Genomic DNA, 20512 nt, shown 5'->3' with positions numbered 1-20512 from the left:
TGCCTACTCACATACATATACATATGCACATACTGAAATATAAATATAAAATGAATAATAATATGAATAAATGAATTTATATATAAATATGTGTGTATATGTATGTATATATACGTGTGTATATATAGAGACATGCATACATATATACATACATTGTATGCATAGTTTCATAAATGTTTTGCACAAATGCTAGAAGTTTCAGAAACATTTCATACAAGGGGGTTACTAGGTCAAAAAAATCCTATATATGCTACCTATTTTATGCCAGGGTGCTTCATAAAGCATGGAAGCTATGAAACAAACATCTTTAAGACAGATTACATTGAATAGATAAGTTACAGTGCCAACAATTTGTGAAAAACATTGGATGACTCAACAAGAAACCAGAAGTCTGAGGGAGACTGAGACTCACAACTTAGCAAAGCTCAATATATAAATAACAATACACTGATTTTTAAACCAAAAGTCTTAAGACTTTGAGACCTATCATGAGTGATGAGTCAATACTATAAATGTGAAAATGTCAATAACGATGAGTCATGGCTCATAAATAATACAAAATGAGTCTTGATAAAGCATATGCCATGGGTCATGGCAAAGGCATGGAGGCTCAAGCCTCCTCCAAATACCCAAAATTGTCGACCTCCTCGTCATCCTCCTTCTCCTCCTTAGGCTTTGATTTAGTGTCAGAGATGTAGATAATGCACAGTCATCTTTGCTGCACTAGTACTAGCACCTGCGAGCTTGTGTGAAGTGAGCAGGCGCCATCATCTCCTGTGAGCTTGTGTGAAGTGAGCAGGCGCCGGCGCAACACCCCCCTCCTTGCTTCGTTCGCTACTACAGGCTCTGTGCCTCCTCCTTGCTATGTGTACCTGCCGGCCCTGAGCGCCCCTCGCGGCTGAGTATCGACTGCTCCCTCCCTCCTCGCTTCGTGCGTTGCAGGCTGTGAGCCCCTCGTTTGATTCATGCAGCTGCCGCAGAGCTCCTCGTCGTCGAATAGTGATTGCCCGCCACCTCTTCGCTTTGCTGGCGGCGCCCCTACGAAGTGGCGCACCTTTTCCCTGTAGACGGCTACGCGATCCAGGCCGTCACCTTTACAAAAAAAAAAAAGGCTTATAACTTAAGGCTTATACATAAGCCTTCCATACACGTGGCCTCAACCAGCCACGTGAGCAGCCGGCAGCCAGCACCCAACGGCAACCCGACCAGCGAAAGGCAACCGCCAACCTGACTTGCGCAAAGAAACCCAGCAGCGACCAGCGCTAAGCAAAAAAAAAAGAAAAAAAAAGGAGAACCCAACGGCCAGCGACCAGCGCTAAGGAAAAAAAAAAAAAAGAGAGAACCCAACGGCCAGCCCGACTAGCGCATTAAAAAAAAAAAAACCTTCAACTTACCTTACGGGTTTCTACGAAACGGTGCCTGCCTCGGTCTTTTGCGCGCCAACTTGCTGCCGCCTCCCTTCCTCGAAAGTAGCCTTCTTCATTGCTAGGCTCCTGCGGGCTATGTTGGTGTTCTCCTGGCTTGACGGTTACTACCTTGGTGCTTCTTCTCCAACAAAACTATTTATTATGGCAACCTCCTTCAGGTGTGATTTTTCCATTTTCTTGGGTATACACATTTTACATAATGTGGAGTATTAACATATCAGCAACCCGCCATTTCATTCTTTTGCGGGCTCTCCACTCCTTCGGGGCCAATACCCCTTTTCATGGGATCAAAGCACCTCTCCGATCACGTGGACACACACTACCCTCGCAGAGGAAACCTATGACTTCAATTATTTACAGGATACACCCTCTCAGTCCATAGTGCCCTCTCCTACCTGTGTTTCTCCACCAGCCCCAGCCCCTGTTCCAGTGAGTGTGCTCCCCTTTTTCCAGACCACTCATTACCGCATACAGATAGCCACACCGACTTCTCACCTCCAAGAATTCGACGTGTGGGTGATCCGTGTTCGTACTTCTGCACAGGATCTGGATCATTATTGTTTTATACTCGGGCGTCATCCTTATCTGGGCGCTATCCTCCCCGAGTGTAGCATCATTTTTCATGAATATTGCACTTATTCAGAGGACATTCATCCACCTTCATTCACGGTGCGTCCCTCTACACCGGAGTATACACCCTTGACACCAGTAGCTGCCCCTACCCCTGTACCTTATTCTCCAGTAGCAGACTCTCATGCGAGCCCAGTCCCAGAGGATCGCCCTTACTATACTGGATGGTCTATAGCCGCTTCACCAGTACGTAGCCTCTCCTCTCGGGATTTACAGATGCCGCACCCTCCAGTCGATGGTTCTTACTAGAGCCCAGCGGCGTCATCAGCAGCAAAAACCCCCAGAGCCTCATCACCTTGAAGCCTCTACATCAACATCTCCTCTCATGGCAGAACCTGTTGACATACCAGCCCCTGCGGAATGGCAGTCAGCTTTGTAGCAACTCCAATAGCAGTTCCAACAGCAACTCCAAGAGTCTATGGCATCCTTGGCGTCTCAGATCCAGCAGCTCAATTGCTCCATGCAAAGGTCTTCTCCAAAATTGATCTTAAGTTTGGATATCATCAAATTCGCATTTGCAAAGGTGATGAATATAAGACAGCTTTTCGCACAAAATATGGGCATTACGAGTACCTGGTCATGCCATTCGGGTTAACCACCTGCAACATTTATGAGTCTGATGAATGATCTTTTTCGTCCTTTTTTGGACAAGTTCGTCATTATTTATCTTGACAACATCCTGGTGTTCAGTCGTAATATGGAAGACCACAAGGCACATCTTAAGATCGTTTTCCAGGTGCTTCGAGACAATGCTCTTTATATTAATCCAGGCAAAAGTAAATTCTTCAAGGCATCCTTGGAATACCTTGGACATGTTGTTTCAGCAGACGGTATTTGTCACCATTTGGCCACCCAAATGGTTCACTCTTGCTTTCACACTATGTACATATTGGATTGGTGTCCATGGCTTATGGAATATGCCTATGCAGGTGATTGACACGTGTCATGCTGTATAGTTGGATATGATATTCCGCTGGGACTTGATGTTATCATGCCCGGAATATCTGGAGGACTTGGCTTTCCGTTGGGACTTGTGCCTTTGTGTACATGCCCGGAAACGCCTGGAGGATTGGCTTTCCACTGGGTCTGGTATCGCATATACTTGCCTGGAAACGCCTGGTCTTATATGGTTTCATGAACGGAAATTGCTCATGCCAATGCTGCATTGCATAGCATCTTTATGTGCTTGCCTGCAAATGAAATTGCATGCTGTTTTCATGCCTGCATGACCTATGTGTAGTTCCGGGCTAGGGGACGCCCGCCCGTGAACCGTGCGTGTGAAACTGTCTGCTGACATGGTTGTGTGGCATGTGAACAGGTGGTAAGTATTACCCAATCTAGGCTCAAATAGCCCTTAGGACTTAGCTAATATTTATAAGTGAGTGCGTTCCCACTTCATTAAAGTTTGGGCGGCCAAAAGTCACTTATAAATTATGACCGCTTCCAAGTTCACACTCACTGAAGTCCCGAGGCGGACAAGACTCAATGTCCAGGACCTGATCCTCCCTTTTTACTCATAAATGGGCATCTCCCCATGTCCCTTCACCTGATTGGACCCCAATTCACTTACTTATTAAGAGAAATTCGTGTTTTCTCTTCATGAGGATTTTTGGAGGCTAAAAACTCTGTTTTTTTCACCATTTCTCTCCATTTCCAAGCTCTCCATAGCCATACCCAACTTGCTAGGGTGTTTTCCAAGTTTCCAAGAGTGTTTCCAAGTGCTAATCACTCTCCTACTCACTCCCAATGAGACTGAAATTCAGCAAAACAGCTCTCATTTTTGCTGTAATTTTTGGTCTTTTTGCTGAAAACCCTAATTTCAGCCTTCCTTTCTCAAGTTGAACCATAGGGGGGAAGCTTTCCCAAGGTTCCCTTCATCCTCTTGAAGACTTTTGTCGCGAAGGATTGCAAGATATCAACACTTCTAAAGCTTCCAACGCGAAGGCTTCCGCTTGCAACAACTTCTATGAAGACTGGTAAGGTAATTGGACAATGTATTGTCATTACTTACTCAGTAGAAGGGCAGGACTCCTTGTTTAGCCGCCCTGTGTAGTATTTCTCTTGTCCTATGTGCTCTTGAAGATGTTGCTACCTTGCTTGGTAGAACATAGAGCCAATGGTAGAGAATATGGGCACTGAAGTCGGGCCGGGCATCAAGGCAGCTCCTTGGTGATCTACATCGACATACCATTGTTTTCTAAATGCTGAATTTCATATGCATTGGCATGGAGGATTTGGCAATGGATGCCCGTGAAGCTATGTATTGAATTTCTCCAATAGTAATACAATTTACTCAAGGGAGGGGTCGGCCGTTCCGGCTCATTTTGTGTCTCTTGTCAATTCAGCAATTTACTTCTTGTATATGAGCAAGTGTCCTTCAAATCTTAGTGTATTTAAGTGTATTGATTAGCATTGTGTTCAACCAAGTTACATTGGTATCAGAGCATACGGTTCTCTTTCACTTCTATCGTGAGAGACGATCACCGTGAACACTAGCTATCTCTACACTTAGAACATTATGGACAGCCATACAATGAATGTTGGAGATGCTAATACAAGTGGCAGGGACAATGAAATGCATGCCTCCAATGCTTTACAGGATGAGGAAACTCATGTGGTGCATAATAGGGAACATGAATATGTGGGACAGCCGTCTCGTGGCAAAGAGAAGATGCAAGAAGAAGAGTCCATAGTCTTGAGAGCTGAACTTACTCGTATGCAGGCTCTTCTCCATGCACAACAAGAAGAATTGAATCTCTATCGCCGCGAGGACCCATTGGTACATGATCGTTTGAAGGCCAAGAAAGCTGAATCTTATATGGATCATGCAATGGCAATGATTGCTCAAGAGTTGCACATGCAACCAAGGGATGCAGCACGTGCATACTTGGCTCGTACCGAGGATGCCTATGCAGAAAAGGCAACCATCCCACATGTCTTGGAATCCCGACAAGTGCCCGAACAAGAAGTTATGTCTAAGAGGATGAACCTCCATGCGATGGGAGAGGAACAATCAGTGACATCACGCCATGCAGGAATACCTCATGTAGCCCGTGAAGGATACAATGTTTATGGCAGTGGTCAAAATGTATGTCAAATGCCATTGCCGGCTGAAAATGTACATGCACAACACATGCAACATGGGCTGCAATTTTCTGTTGGTGCAGGTATTCCGCGTATCTCTCATGCCACTCATGCCTTCGAGTGTGCTCGTGAGGGAGAAGCTATGGTTGAAAATGTATCAATGCATGTTGAGGGGCCAGCCATGCCTCATGCTTATAGGGCACATGTATCTATGCCTTATGCATCACCTTTTGGTCCAAAAATGATGCCAGTCTACAGGAGCTGTCCCAATGGACAAACATGGGGGAAAACATGTTGAGATGCACACACATGCATCAAAGTCTCGTGACTTCAAAGCCGGAGACAAATCTGTGAAGTTTGACACATATCATGGGGAATACGATGCATCAAAGGCACTTGCTTTTATTGCCCAGTTTGATATTGCTTTCAGTGATGAGGATTTCACTCAGAAATCCATGATCCGGCATGTAAGCATGTTCATGAAAGGCACTGCTGCCCATTGGTGGCTCACGGAGAAGCTCTCACCGAGTCCTGTTAGATCATGGAAAGAGTTCAAGGAGAGGTTTTATGCTCAATTCTTGCCTCCCAATGCATTGAATGAGATAACAATGAAGTGGGATTGGGTAAAGCAAAATGAGGGGGAATCGGTAAATGCATATGTACAAAAGTTTTGGAAAGTGCTTTTGGAGGTGTCTCCATTTATGCATGTCACCGAGGCGGAAAGGAAGAGAAGGTTTCAATCGGGATTGCAACCCGTGTACAAAGCGGGATTACAAATGTATCCTGGTTATACCTTACACCAATTAATCGCAGCCGCCACCGCCACCGAGCAATTGGAACTCAAATTGAGTCGATCCAATAAGGCTAAACCCTCATTTCAAGGCAAAGAGAGGGTTGTCCAAAACCTGCAAAATGATGGACAGCCACCTAAAAGGGACCAAAACCAAGCCAAATCAGGTCCAAAAGCTGAAAATAAGTTTGCTAAAAAGCGCCCTTATAAGCCGGCAAACTTTGGTCTTAGTGCTGAGAAGAAGGAGCAATATATGCGTGAAGGCAAATGCTTTACTTGTGGCAGCACTGAGCACATGGCAAAAGCATGCCCAAATAAGAAGAACAAAGCTGAAAATGCTAATGTACAGAAGCCTAATGTGCATATGGTTCCGGATGTGCAGGGCAACACTTCACATGATAGCAAAGATAGGGTTGTATGCAAAGCTTGGGGACAACTCAAGGATCAGCCCGCTTTGTTCATGTTTGATGATTGTGCATCTGAAAATTTCATATCCACTCAGATGGCAGCTGCTTTGGGTATTGAAGTGGAGGACATGGGTCCTCAAATTGAAGCAGGGGCTGCCTTTGTTGGTAGAGAAGTGCAAGTCATGCCTATTTTTGGCAAGTTGCGCATACACATTCAAGGCTATGTGGATCATGAGGATTTTCTTGTGGCGCCTTTGAATGGCTGTGATGTATTGCTTGGAAAGCCTTGGCATACACGTATTGATCCGTGCAAGGCTTACAAGACTAACAGGATCACCTTCGTACATAAAGGCCGAGAACATGTAATTGATGCTGGTGAAGAGGGTGATACCATTCCCCTTGTATCTCATGTACAAATTAAGAAAGTAATGAAAAAGAGTATTTTTGCGTACTTGATTTTTGTACAGATCTTATTGAGAAAAATAATGTACATGTAAACACTCTTTGTAATGATAGGCTGAAATTTTTGCAAGAGCACAATCATTGTTTTGCTGATGAGTTACCAAATGAGTTACCACCTGTACGACCGGAAGATCATCGCATTGATCTTGTGCCGGGTAGCTCACCACCTAATAGGCGAGCCTATCGTGTAAGTGCATCCCAAAAAGAGGAGATCATGAAGCAAGTGAATGAGCTTCTTGAGAAAGGTTTGGTTCAGCCAAGCTCTTCCCCATATTGTTCACCCGTCCTCTTGGTTCAAAAGAAGGATGGATCCTTTCGTATGTGTGTGGATTATAGAGCTTTGAATAAGCTTACCATCAAGAATCGGTTTTCGATTCCACGCATAGACGACATCCTTGACAAGTTGGATGGATCGGCATGCTTTAGCCGAATTGATCTCAAGAGTGGATATCATCAAGTGCGTGTAGTGCCTCAGGATGTACACAAAACTGCTTTCAGACAGCATTTGGGCTTTATGAGTATCTTGTTATGCCTTTTGGTCTTACAAATGCCCCGGCTACATTCAATAGAATGATGGATCGCATATTCCGTGGGTACAGGAAATTTACAGGTGTCTTCTTTGATGACATCCTAGTCTTCTCGAAGACCGAAGAAGAGCATAAAGCTCATTTGGCTATTGTTTTTGAAGAGCTCCATAAGCATAAACTCTTCATAAATGCAAAGAAGAGTGAGTTCTTCTTGTCAGAGATACATTATCTTGGGCATATTGTGTCCAAAGATGGAGTGCGAATGGATCCTGCAAAGATTGATGCAATTCGGAATTGGCCTGAATTGAGTTCGGTGCATGAGATCCGCAGTTTTCTTGGATTATGCTCTTACTACCGCAGGTTCATTCGGCACTTTGCATGGATTGCTTCTCCTTTGCATGATTTGACAAAGAAGAAGGCCGTGTTCAAATGGACTAATGTAGAGAGAGATGCATTCCTCAAATTGAAAGATGCAACTACTCATGGTCCAGTGTTGATCGTTCCGGATTTGCAAAAGCCTTTTTGTGTGGAATGTGATGCATCTGGAAATTGCATAGGGGCTGTCCTTAATCAAGAGGGACATGCCGTGGCTTATGAGAGTCGTAGATTGCATGATGCAGAGCTATCTCTTGGCATTTATGAGAAAGAGCTCTTGGCTGTAATTCATGCACTTACTATATGGAAACATTACCTTCTTGGGGCTGATTTCACTGTGAAGACAGATCACCAGAGTTTGAGATATTTTCTTACTCAAACTAAATTGTCAGAGAAGCATATGAGGATGGCCAATTTCCTCTCTATGTTTCATTTTCAGATCTTGCACACCCCGGGAAAGAAGAATGTAGTGGCCGATGCATTGTCACGAAAGCCGTATGTAGCAGCTATCTCAGTTGCCTCTCATGGGGACTTGTCTACCATGCGTGATTTGTATCATACGGATGCTGATTTTGCCACTATTTGGGCTGATTTGATGGCTGGTCATGCACATGCCTCATATGTGATCAAAGAGGGTTATCTCATGAAGGATAATTGCCTATGTGTGGTGTCTGACATGAGGCAAAAGGTTTTGGATGAGTGCCATGCTCCTCCATATGCTGGTCATAGAGGCATAATGCCTACTACGCACATGATTGAGCGGTATTTCTTTTGGCCAGGTATGCGGAAGGACATAGAGGCACATGTACGTGCATGTATCACCTGTCAAAAGGTCAAATTTGATAGGCAAAAGGCACCAGGTTTGCTTCAGCCATTGCCTATTCCCACGCAGCCATGGGAAAGTATTACAATGGATTTCATTATGGACTTGCCACGTACCCAACAGGGTAATGATGCAATTTGGACAATTGTGGACAGGTTTAGCAAGCAAGCTCATTTCTTGCTGGTCAAAAAGACCATCAAAGCTGAGCATATGGTGAAAATATATCTTGCACAAGTGTTCAAACATCATGGAATGCCGAAGTCCATTGTCGGGGATAGAGATCCCAGGACTACAAGTCTCTTTTGGCGGGCCTTATTTGATAATATGGGCACCAAATTGGACTTCTCATCAGCTTATCACCCTCAAACGGATGGGCAAAGTGAAGCTGCAAATTCAGCTGTGTTGGATCTCTTGAAATGTTATGTGGCGGATCAGAAGTCTTCTTGGGAGAAGTACTTACCGCTTGTGGAATTTGCATACAACAACACAGTACATGCATCTACGGGAAAGGCCCCGTTTGAGATTGTTTATGGCAAGGTGGTTTTGCCACCCATCCTTCGCACAAAGGATGAGATATTTGCCGCTGATGAGTATGTAAGAGACTTGGATATTGCTTTTGCTCAGGTGCGGACAGCCATTGCAAGGTCACAAGACAAGCATAAAAAGGCTGCCGACAAGCATAGAAGGCAATTGGATGTTAAAGAGAATGATTGGGTATTGCTGAAATTTGAGAAAGCAAGACTTGCAAAGAGGCCTGGCAAAGAGGGTGCATATCCTAAGCTTGCAACCAGGTACTATGGGCCTTTTCGAGTGATCGAGAAGATCAATGAAGTGGCTTTCAGATTGGCATTACCTAGTCATTGGCACATACACAATGCTTTTCATGTGAGTCTCCTTCGCAAGTATGTAGGGCCGGAGCCCAGTGAAATGGTCATTGAGGATCCACCAGAAGTGGATGAGCTTGAGGAGATCTTGCAGCCAGAGCAGATTGTGTATCACAAGGAACGCAAGCTTGCCTGCAGGCAAAGTTGTGAGGCGTTACCTTGTGAAGTTTAAGAACTATCTTCCCATTGATGCTAAATGGGTAGATGAAGAGTTCTTCAAAGATTGCCCGCATGTGCTTCAGACATATTTGGATGCATTTCAGTTGCGGACAACTGTTTAGAAGCGGGGGGGAATGTCACCATTTGGCCACACTATGTACATATTGGATTGGTGTCCATGGCTTATGGAATATGCATATGCAGGTGATTGACACGTGTCATGCTGTATAGTTGGATATGATATTCCGTTGGGACTTGATGTTATCATGCCCGGAATATCTGGAGGACTTGGCTTTCCGTTGGGACTTGTGCCTTTGTGTACATGCCCGGAAACGCCTGGAGGATTGGCTTTCCATTGGGTCTGGTATCGCATATACTTGCCTGGAAACGCCTGGTCTTATATGGTTTCATGAACGGAAATTGCTCATTCCAATGCTGCATTGCATAGCATCTTTATGTGCTTGCCTGTAAATGAAATTGCATGCTGTTTTCATGCCTGCATGACCTATGTGTAGTTCCGGGCTAGGGGACGCCCGCCCGTGAACCGTGCGTGTGAAACTGTCTGCTGACATGGTTGTGTGGCATGTGAACAGGTGGTAAGTATTACCCAATCTAGGCTCAAATAGCCCTTAGGACTTAGCTAATATTTATAAGTGAGTGCGTTCCCACTTCATTAAAGTTTGGGCGGCCAAAAGTCACTTATAAATTATGACCGCTTCCAAGTTCACACTCACTGAAGTCCCGAGGCGGACAAGACTCAATGTCCAGGACCTGATCCTCCCTTTTTACTCATAAATGGGCATCTCCCCATGTCCCTTCACCTGATTGGACCCCAATTCACTTACTTATTAAGAGAAATTCGTGTTTTCTCTTCATGAGGATTTTTGGAGGCTAAAAACTCTGTTTTTTTCACCATTTCTTTCCATTTCCAAGCTCTCCATAGCTATACCCAACTTGCTAGGGTGTTTTCCAAGCTTCCAAGAGTGTTTCCAAGTGCTAATCACTCTCCTACTCACTCCCAATGACTGAAATTCAGCAAAACAGCTCTCATTTTTGCTGTAATTTCTGGTCTTTTTGCTGAAAACCCTAATTTCAGCCTTCCTTTCTCAAGTTGAACCATAGGGGAAGCTTTCCCAAGGTTCCCTTCATCCTCTTGAAGACTTTTGTCGCGAAGGATTGCGGCAAATCGAAGATATCAACACTTCTAAAGCTTCCAACGCGAAGGCTTCCGCTTGCAACAACTTCTATGAAGACTGGTAAGGTAATTGGACAATGTATTGTCATTACTTACTCAGTAGAAGGGCAGGACTCCTTGTTTAGCCGCCCTGTGTAGTATTTCTCTTGTCCTATGTGCTCTTGAAGATGTTGCTACCTTGCTTGGTAGAACATAGAGCCAATGGTAGAGAATATGGGCACTGAAGTCGGGCCGGGCATCAAGGCAGCTCCTTGGTGATCTACATCGACATACCATTGTTTTCTAAATGCTGAATTTCATATGCATTGGCATGGAGGATTTGGCAATGGATGCCCGTGAAGCTATGTATTGAATTTCTCCAATAGTAATACAATTTACTCAAGGGAGGGGTCGGCCGTTCCGGCTCATTGTGTGTCTCTTGTCAATTCAGCAATTTACTTCTTGTATATGAGCAAGTGTCCTTCAAATCTTAGTGTATTTAAGTGTATTGATTAGCATTGTGTTCAACCAAGTTACAGTATTTCCGTGGATCCAAAGAAAATACAGGTTATTGTCAATTGGCCAACTCCCACAAACATCCATGATGTTCGTTCTTTTCTGGGACTTGCCAACTTCTATCACACAAAGGTTCATCGATTTTCCGAACTAGCTACTCCTCTCACCGAACTTCTAAAGTCCGCTCCTGCATGAATGGGAGAGAGAATTAGGGTTAGAGTTCATGTGTGGGAGACATACACAGAGAGAACAGGGAGAGAGAGAGAGAGAGAGTTGTGGGGATAAGTCAACTCACCAAGTGTGAGTGTGTGACTCCCCTATCACACATGTATATTGCACTAGTACACATAGTGCACTTAGTACATTAATAATACTAAGTGTACTATGTACTATAACTTATGGGCTTGTACACACTATAAGGGTGGACATTATGCCTTTACCCCAACAACCTCCCACTTAAAGGCAAAGTGCCCTTAAGTAAAGGAAAAGAAAAATCAGCATGTACATGATAATATACAAGGCCATATCAAGGCTGAAACTGGCCTCATCCAATGTCCATCAAGTGTCTGCAATGAGCAAACCGCTCCGGAGGTAAACTCTTTGTCAACAGATCAGCCGGGTTGTCATCCGTGTGAATCTTAACAAGCTGAATTTGCTTGTTCTCTATCACCTCTCTGATGAAGTGATACTTCACATCCACATGCTTCGTCTTTGCATGAAAGACAGGGTTTTTTGCCAACTGGATGGCACTCTGACTGTCACAATGCAACAATGGAATATCCCCTGTATAGCCCAAATCAACCACTAACCGAGATAGCCATAATGCCTCCTTGCAAGCCTCTGTGGGGCTGCAATATACTCGGCCTCTGTAGTAGATAAGGCAGTGCACTTTTGCATCCTGGATATCCATGACACAGCACCTCCTGTGAATGTAAACACATAACCGGTAGTAGACTTCCGGTTATCTGGATGACCGGTATAATCCGAATCCGTGTAACCATGCACTAATGCATCCTGTTTGCCAAAGCAAATGCACATATCCTGTGTGCCCTTCAGGTATCTCATGACACCTTTCACTGCTTCCCAATGCTTCTTGCCAGGGTTGGCCATGTATCTAGAAACCACTCCCACTGCAAATGCAATGTCCGGCCTAGTAGCAACCATGGCATAGAAACCACTCCCACTGCAAATGCAACGTCCGGCCTAGTAGCAACCATGGCATACATGAGACTGCCACAAGCTGAAGCATACGGAACCTTGGCCATATCAGCCCTGTCTCTATCCGGCTGTGGGCTGTCCATAGCACTGAGTTTCACATATGGAGGCAAAGGAGTACTAGTCTTCTTCCCCCCGTCCATATTGAACCTCTGCAAAACTTTGCCAATGTATTCCTTCTGAGACAAATACAACACATGCTGATTTCTGTCCCGAAGTATTCGCATACCCAAAATGTGATTTGCATCACCCAAATCCTTCATATCAAAGGTTTGATGCAGCCTCTGCTTCAAGGTATCCATCTCCTTACGAGATTTCCCGGCAATCAACATATCATCAACATACAAGATGAGGATCAATAGATTGCCATCCAAAGCTTTCTTGGTGTATAAGCAGTGATCTATGTCACTTCTCCTGAATTTCTGGGATTTCATGAATGTATCAAATTTATGATACCATTCCCTTGGTGCCTGTTTGAGCCCATAAAGACTCTTTTTCAGCTTGCATACAAGCTTCTCCTTTCCACTCACTGCATAACCCTCTGGCTGTTGCATATATATCTCCTCATGGAGATCACTGTGAAGAAAAGCAGTCTTCACATCCATCTGAATCAAATCCAGATCATCGTGTGCAACCAAAGCTAATACAGCTCTAAGTGTGGTCATTTTGACCACTGGAGAGAAGATCTCATCAAAGTCCACACCATATTCCTGCTTGAAGCCCTTAGCCACTAACCTGGCTTTGTATCTTGGCTTTGCATCTGGTGCAACTTTGAGCCTGTAAACCCATTTGCATGGCAAAACCTTCTTGCCTGGAGGCAAATGCACCAACTTCCATTTTTGTGCAGAGAATCCATCTCTGACTTCATGGCACGCTCCCAAAGAGCCTTGTCTGCCCTCTGTAAAGCCTCCTTGTAACATGAGGGCTCCCCACAGTCAGTGAGCATCAAGTAGTCAACCCCTGGAACAAATCTGTCAGGGGCTCTGGAGGGTCTTGTGGACCTCCGTACCCAATGACCATCATTTGCAGGTTGCTGTCCAGCCTGCATATCACCTATTGGTGGCTCCTGTTCCATGCCATAAGGCTGAAAAATCATGCCCGGTATCTCCTCTAACTGTGGCATATCCATAGGGATATCTTCTGCCATCTCTGGCTGTCCATTTGGACCATTTTCAGCACCATTTAAGGGCTGGTTTTGCTGCTGTAATGGCTGATTTACAGCCCTTGGTTGTTGTCCATGATGTCCATCATCATCAAAGATGACTCTGCTAGGCTCCTGTTGCCTTGCAGGCTCCTTATACATGCATGTTTCATCAAAAATGACATCATTGCTGCGTATAATCTTTCTATTCACGGGATCCCAAAGTCTATACCCCATTTCACCTTTGTCACCATATCCTAGGAATATGCATTTGTGAGACTTAGGATCAAGTTTGGTGCGCATTTCCCTGCGTATGTGCACGTACGCAACGCAACCAAACACTCTCAAGTGCTTGTATGACGGAGGCTTCCCTGTCCATACTTCTTCTGGCACTTTCCCACCAAGCCTCGTGTTAGGTGACCTGTTTATAAGGTGAACGGCTGTCATAACAGCTTCAGCCCAAAAACCATGAGGTAATGCAGCATGTGAACGGACCTTCTCCTGTATGGTCCTGTTCATCCTCTCTGCTGTCCCGTTTTGTGGAGGATCATAAGGAGTAGAGAGCTCCCTCTTGATGCCTTTAGCATCACAAAAGTCCTGAAACTGTTTGGACATATACTCTCCACCATTGTCGGAACGTAAAGCCTTCAGTGTTTTGCCAGTTTGATTCTCAACATGAGCAACAAACTTCTGAAACACTGAGAATGTATCACTCTTCAAACGAAGAGGATAAACCCACATCTTGCGTGTGGCATCATCAATAAAAGACACAAAATATTTTGCCTCTCCCAAAGAAAGCTGAGGCATCTCACATACATCTGTATGCACAAGCTCTAACTGAGCATCTTTTTGTCCAAGAGCTTTCTTGTGGGGGCATTGTAGTTGCCTACCATATATACAATGCTCACAAAACTGAAAACTTGAAAACTTTAGAGAAGGCAAGTAACCCAAACGAGACAATTGCTCCATTTCCTTGACACTCATGTGTCCCAACCGGCTATGCCACATAGAGATTTCCGGCAGCTCGGTTGCATTTACATTAGCATGGTGACAAACACCTGCATGCATAAAGTAAAGAGTGTCCACCTTAGAGCCTTTGGCAACAACCAGTGAGCCCTTACTAATCTTCCACTTTCCACGACCAAATGTGGTAACATAATCAGCATCATCAAGCTGTCCAGTAGAAAGCAGATTCTTCTTGATCTCAGGCACATGCCTGACATCATGGAGCATAAGCTGTGAGCCATCTGAAAACACAAGCCTCACATCACCTCTGCCAAGAATCTTGCATGCATGGTTTTCACCCAAATAAACCACTCCTTCATTGCCAGCAGTATACCTGACAAACAAGTCTCTGCAACCTGTGACATGAAAGGAGGCACCTGAATCAATGATCCATGAGTGCATACCATGACCACCTGTAAGAAGTGAATGGGCATCAAGTGAAGACGTAAATAGGACCTCATCCTCACTGTCACCTGCATGTGACACATTGATTTCTTCAATCTTGACTCCACTTTTGCCCTTTGGCTTTACATCTTTGGCTTCATCTTTGTCTTTGTCTTTGCCTTTTCCCTTTTCCTTTTGATCATTTTTCCATTTGTAGCATTGCTTTTTGATGTGTCCCTTCTTGCCACAATAATGGCATTCCAAGTCCTTTTTGGAGCGAGACTTGCTCCTTCCCCGTTCTTGGCTTTTACCCCTTTGCTGGGATCTCCCACGTGCATTCATTGCATTGGACTTTCCAACAGAGTTGTTTTTCCTGTTCATCTCTTCTTGAAGAAGAGCACCCTCAACATCTGCATATGACAGCATAGCATTCGAATTGCTAGTGGCTGTCCTGAATGTGTCTTGAATGTGTCCCAACTCTCTGGCAAAGTGCATAACAGAAAAGTGGCTTTGAACTCATCGTCCATTGCCAACTTTTGATTAATGACCTGGCTGACAATACCATTAAACTCATTTAGATGGGCTGTCATAGACGCCCCTTCCTTCATCTGAAGACCTATGAGTTTCTTCAACCAATACACTTTGCTTGAGGCACTTTGTTGGGCATACAAGTCTTGCAATCTCTGCCACATTCCCCAAGCTGTCTTCTCTTCACGAATGCTGAAAAGTAATGAGTCTGACACAGACAACATGATAGTAGATCTTGCCAGCTCATCCATATCTTCCCACTCTTCAGCAGTAAGAGAAGCGGACATTACACCCCTTTCTTTGATAGGCTTGTGCTGCTTTTTCTGGAGCAACACATTGTAGCACTGGGTTTGCCAAATATCATAATTATGCGAGCCTTCAAGCTTCTTGATGTGAAGCAATGAAGAGCTCTCACCTGTGGTTGCCATAGCAATATGCAACCTGTCAATGCCTGACTCCTTGCAAAATGTGCAAACACTGCACCAAAAGCACACAAAGTGCTCACAGTTGTTCTCCCAAGCTTTATCTCCCACTGCGGAAGCAAGAATGCAACTTTTCTCCCACTTTATGTGATGAAATCACCAAAATCTGGTTGCTGCAGATTTAGGACAGCACCTTAAATGTGCTCTGTTGCCCTTCCAAAGTACTGTACAACAGTACCAAGCGCTCACAAATGATGTACCAAACCTGTACCGGCAAGTACAGCAGCTGAAAATGAATCAAATCAGTGTACAGCCATGCCAAAACTTGCACAAAGCTGTGCCAAATCTGTACCAGCAGGTACAGTAGCAATAAATGCTCTCCTGGCTGTCCAAATGAGTGAAAATCAGACTTTTACAGTCCTGAACACTGCATACAACAGTTCCGAACAGAAATTGGGCAAAAGCCCCTTGACTGCAAGCTGATTTCTGAGGATTCAAAGCATAAAACTCTTGCCTGCTGCTTTGCCAAGCTTAACAAGCATAAAATCTTGAAAAGCCCCTTGATTTAAGATCAATTGCTGATCATACATGGTACATTGACGCACATGAAGGCATCCAAAGTCTTCACGATGCTTCCCCCTGGCCACATATACATCAAATACATGAAACCCCCTTGATTTACAGGCACATTGAGTGCTTGTAAGGCATCAACACATTATCCACAGCATCAAATGCGATTGCCTGCATGCAAATCAATCAAATCGGCACAAAAGCCCCTTGATTTGCACTGCAATTTGCTGCAATTTTGCCCGAATGTGCGATGTCTCACATCATACAGCATGTATGACTGCTTAATTGCACAATTACATCAAAAGCCCCAAATTTCGACATCCAATTTCCTGCAAATTGATCCTGATTGTGACCAATGTCACCCAAATTTGCCAATTTTGCTAAGAAATTGAGCAATTCGGCACCTATATCTGCTCAATTGATGATTGTACTTGCTCAATTGCAAATCCCAAAAAGAATTGAAGCAGAATACCTTGTAATTTTTGAATTTTGTTGCAGGAAAGGGGGTGTGTTGAATTTGGTGCTGCTCTGCAGAAATCTGATGCTGTTGGAGGGCTCTTCAGAAGATCAAGACAGCAACCTATGCTCTCAGCTCCGCACTGTGGTATGCTTGCTGCTGAGAATGGATCGCCCAAATGCACTTCAAGCGTCCCCAACTCCTGTGCTTAATCGATTGTTGGAGACGAAGGGAGTACGAGACTGCAACAGAGAGTGTGCAGTGCTCAACTGCACGATGGAGATGGGCCGGAGCGGTCACTAGAGCACCTCCAGTATGCGACTTGGTATGCGACTTGCTATGCGCTCGCTGCTGAACGCCACTCGCTTCGCCTAGCGCCAGTCTACACCCAGCACTACACGCTTCGCTCATGCCCAGCAATCAACTGACTCCCTTGTCTGCCTGTTTCGCCTAGTATTCGATGGACGCCCGCTATGCTGCTTTGGCTGCTGCGACTGTTTCCACGCCTTGTCTTGGGTGATGGGGCAGCGGCCTGACACGCTGTTTGATGGGCTGCGCCTGATAGCTATGCAGCGTGGCTGCTGCCTGTTGGGCAGCGTAGACTACCTGCTGCGCTGCCTGCTGGTCGCTTCTGGCCTCTTCACACACAGGCTGCGCCCAGCCCTAGACCACGTGCTCGCCCAGCCCTAGACCGAGCACAAAGGCTCTTCACGACTGCTGGCTACCTTCCTAAGCCGATTGCTACTGCACAGAGATTCGAAGGGCACCGGCTCTGATACCAGTTGAATGGGAGAGAGAATTAGGGTTAGAGTTCATGTGTGGGAGACATACACAGAGAGAACAGGGAGAGAGAGAGAGAGAGAGTTGTGGGGATAAGTCAACTCACCAAGTGTGAGTGTGTGACTCCCATATCACACATGTATATTGCACTAGTACACATAGTGCACTTAGTACATTAATAATACTAAGTGTACTATGTACTATAACTTATGGGCTTGTACACACTATAAGGGTGGGCATTATGCCTTTACCCCAACACTGCATTCCAATGGTTTGAAGCCGCAACACAAGCTTTTGCAAATTTAAAGACAGCTTTGACAACAACTCTTGTCATGGCTATTCCAGACCCTACTCTCCCCTTTGATGTTTACACGGATGCTTCCTATATTGCCACTGGTGCCGTCTTAATGCAACAAGGACGTGCTGTTGCGTTTGACAGTCATAAGCACTCTGCAATTCAAGGAAGATACCCGGTATATGACAAGGAATTTTTAGCTATTGTTCATGCCTATCGTGCATGGAAACATTATCTCCTTGGTGCGGATTCAGTGGTAAAAACAGATCATCATTCTTTGAAGTATATCTTCACGCAGCCAGTTATGAATGCTAGGCAAGCACGTTGGGTCGAATTCTTAGCCAATTTTCATATGACAATTGAGTATGCTCCTGGTCTTACCAATGTGGTTGTGGATGCCCTTAGTCGTATGCTGTCAGCTTCGGTCTTGGCTATTTCTACAGTTGAAATGGATATACCTCAAAGTTTCAAGGACCGTTATTCAAAAGATCGTGATTTTGGAAATGCATTTCGAATTCTCAATTCTCAGAATGCAACTCCTTTCAACTTAAAGATTTATGGAGCATATACAATAGTGGATGGTTTATTATATTATCAGGACCGTATTTGTGTACCTCATGATACTCATGTTCGAAGAGTATTGGTGAAAGAACATCACGAGGTCACTTATGCTGCACATCCAGGCATCAACAAGACTTATCGTCTTTTGACAGCTACATACTATTGGCCTCAAATGAAGCAAGATGTTATTAAGTTTGTTACAGCGTGTCTCTCGTGCCAACGTATGAAAGCTAGCAGACAAGTTCTAGCTGGTCTTCTTCAACCACTTCCAATTTCCAATGAACGTTGGAAAGTTTTAGTTTGGATTTTATCACTTCATTGATAGATTTTCTAAAACGGCACATTTCATCCCGTGCAAGAAAGCAGCCCAAGCTTCAGATATTGCAGTACTGGCAGGTTTCCTCTCGGGCAAGTCTTTGCTCCAGTAGAAAGAACTCAAACCTAAACCAACAACTTGGGCGCAATTTGAAGAAGTCTTCAAGAAAGAGTTTCTCAAGAAGGAGTATGACTACGACATAGTTGCTTAGTTTGCCAATTTGACCATGACCTTGCAGGACCTCACCTATGAGGTCTATCTCCAGAAATTTAGAGACTTGCAAATGAAAGCTACGAAGATGGATTCTACAACTCTTTTGGGTTTCTTCGTAGTAGGATTACCCGACTCGTACCATTTACAGGTCAAGAATAACAAGTGCAAAACTTTGGACGAGGCCATTCACTCTGTGTGCATTTATGATGATATGATGGTCTCTTCAAAACCAAGCCCGTAATCGAGTAGGGAAACAAGCACAAAAGGAAGCTCTCTGTGCCGATGACTAGCACGACAGAAGGAAAGTCTTCGGACTAACCTTCTAAGAATTCTAACTCGACTTCAGCGAAGAAACTCCTTAAGGCTTTGAAGCTTAAAAAGGAGGGACGTTGTTTCATCCATAGTTTTTTTCCAACGCGTCCGTTTCACATTCCATACTCCTGTCCACGTCCGCATCCGTACACGTACGTTTGGATATACTGTCATGACCCTGTGAAAGTGGAACAGCACAAGTGTGGGCATGGTGGTCGGTGAGCAAGATAAATATTTCATGATTCATATTTGGATGCTCGGACAAATAGTAATATGTGTGGACATCCCCTAGTGTGAAGGGGGACCAAGGGATTTAATATTTATAATGTTTTAACCTTGGGTGCCCCCTAGGCATAAGTGGCCCTTAGAAACTTTAATAAACTTTAAAAAGGGGCCTAAGATATTTAGGAGGGCTACTCCACTTTTGGAGTACACGCCTCCTTTCCATTTCTCTCTCTTTCTCTCTCTCACTGGCCTTTTGAGAAGAAGGGGAAACAGGGCAGTTGGTTGCGTGGAGGAGACGACGTGCAGGTTGGTTGTGTGGAGGAGAGGACGTGCAGGTCGACTGGTACAGGCGGTGCAGGCCAGCAGGTACAGGCGGCTGCTGCACGTTAGCTAGTACAGGCGGTTGCTACACGTTATCTGGCGCAGGCAGCTGGAGGGCGACTAGTACAGTTTGGTACAGGTGCTGCTAGTACAGGCGACTACTGTGCAGGTAGCGCATCATACAGGTAGTTGCAGGTGCTGACCTGTATGGACAGGTGCAGCGCATCATACAGGTAGTTGCAGGTGCTGACCTGTACGGACAGGTGCAGGCGAGTACCGACAGCCCTGTCCAGCAGGTACAGGCAGGTACAGTTCAGTCTCGTACAGCTGGACAGGCGGCGCCTCACAAGGGTACAGGCGGCGCATCACAAGGACAGTTGCAGGTACAGTTTTGAGGCGGTTGCAGGGAGAAAAGTACAGGCTGGTACGGTCAATCCTTCTGGTGCAGAACTGCGCATAACAGTTGGTAAACTCTGAACATATCTTTCTTTCTTTCTTTCCACTGGCTT

The 20512-nt window shown here is 44.9% G+C and overlaps 1 protein-coding gene across 3 annotated transcripts in view; it reads left to right on the top strand.

The window, feature by feature from the left end:
- LOC147627039 (phosphatidate cytidylyltransferase family protein) overlaps positions 1–20512 on the top strand; it is a 52871-nt gene that overhangs the window by 4042 nt on the left and 28317 nt on the right. The gene's annotated exons all lie outside the window — the stretch shown is intronic.

Source organism: Cibotium barometz, chromosome 21 (genome assembly GCF_041138505.1).
Source record: "Cibotium barometz isolate CiBa-2024 chromosome 21, ASM4113850v1, whole genome shotgun sequence".
NCBI lineage: Eukaryota > Viridiplantae > Streptophyta > Polypodiopsida > Cyatheales > Cibotiaceae > Cibotium > Cibotium barometz.
Note: the sequence above shows the minus strand (reverse complement) of the source record. Positions and strands in the feature narration are given on the sequence as shown.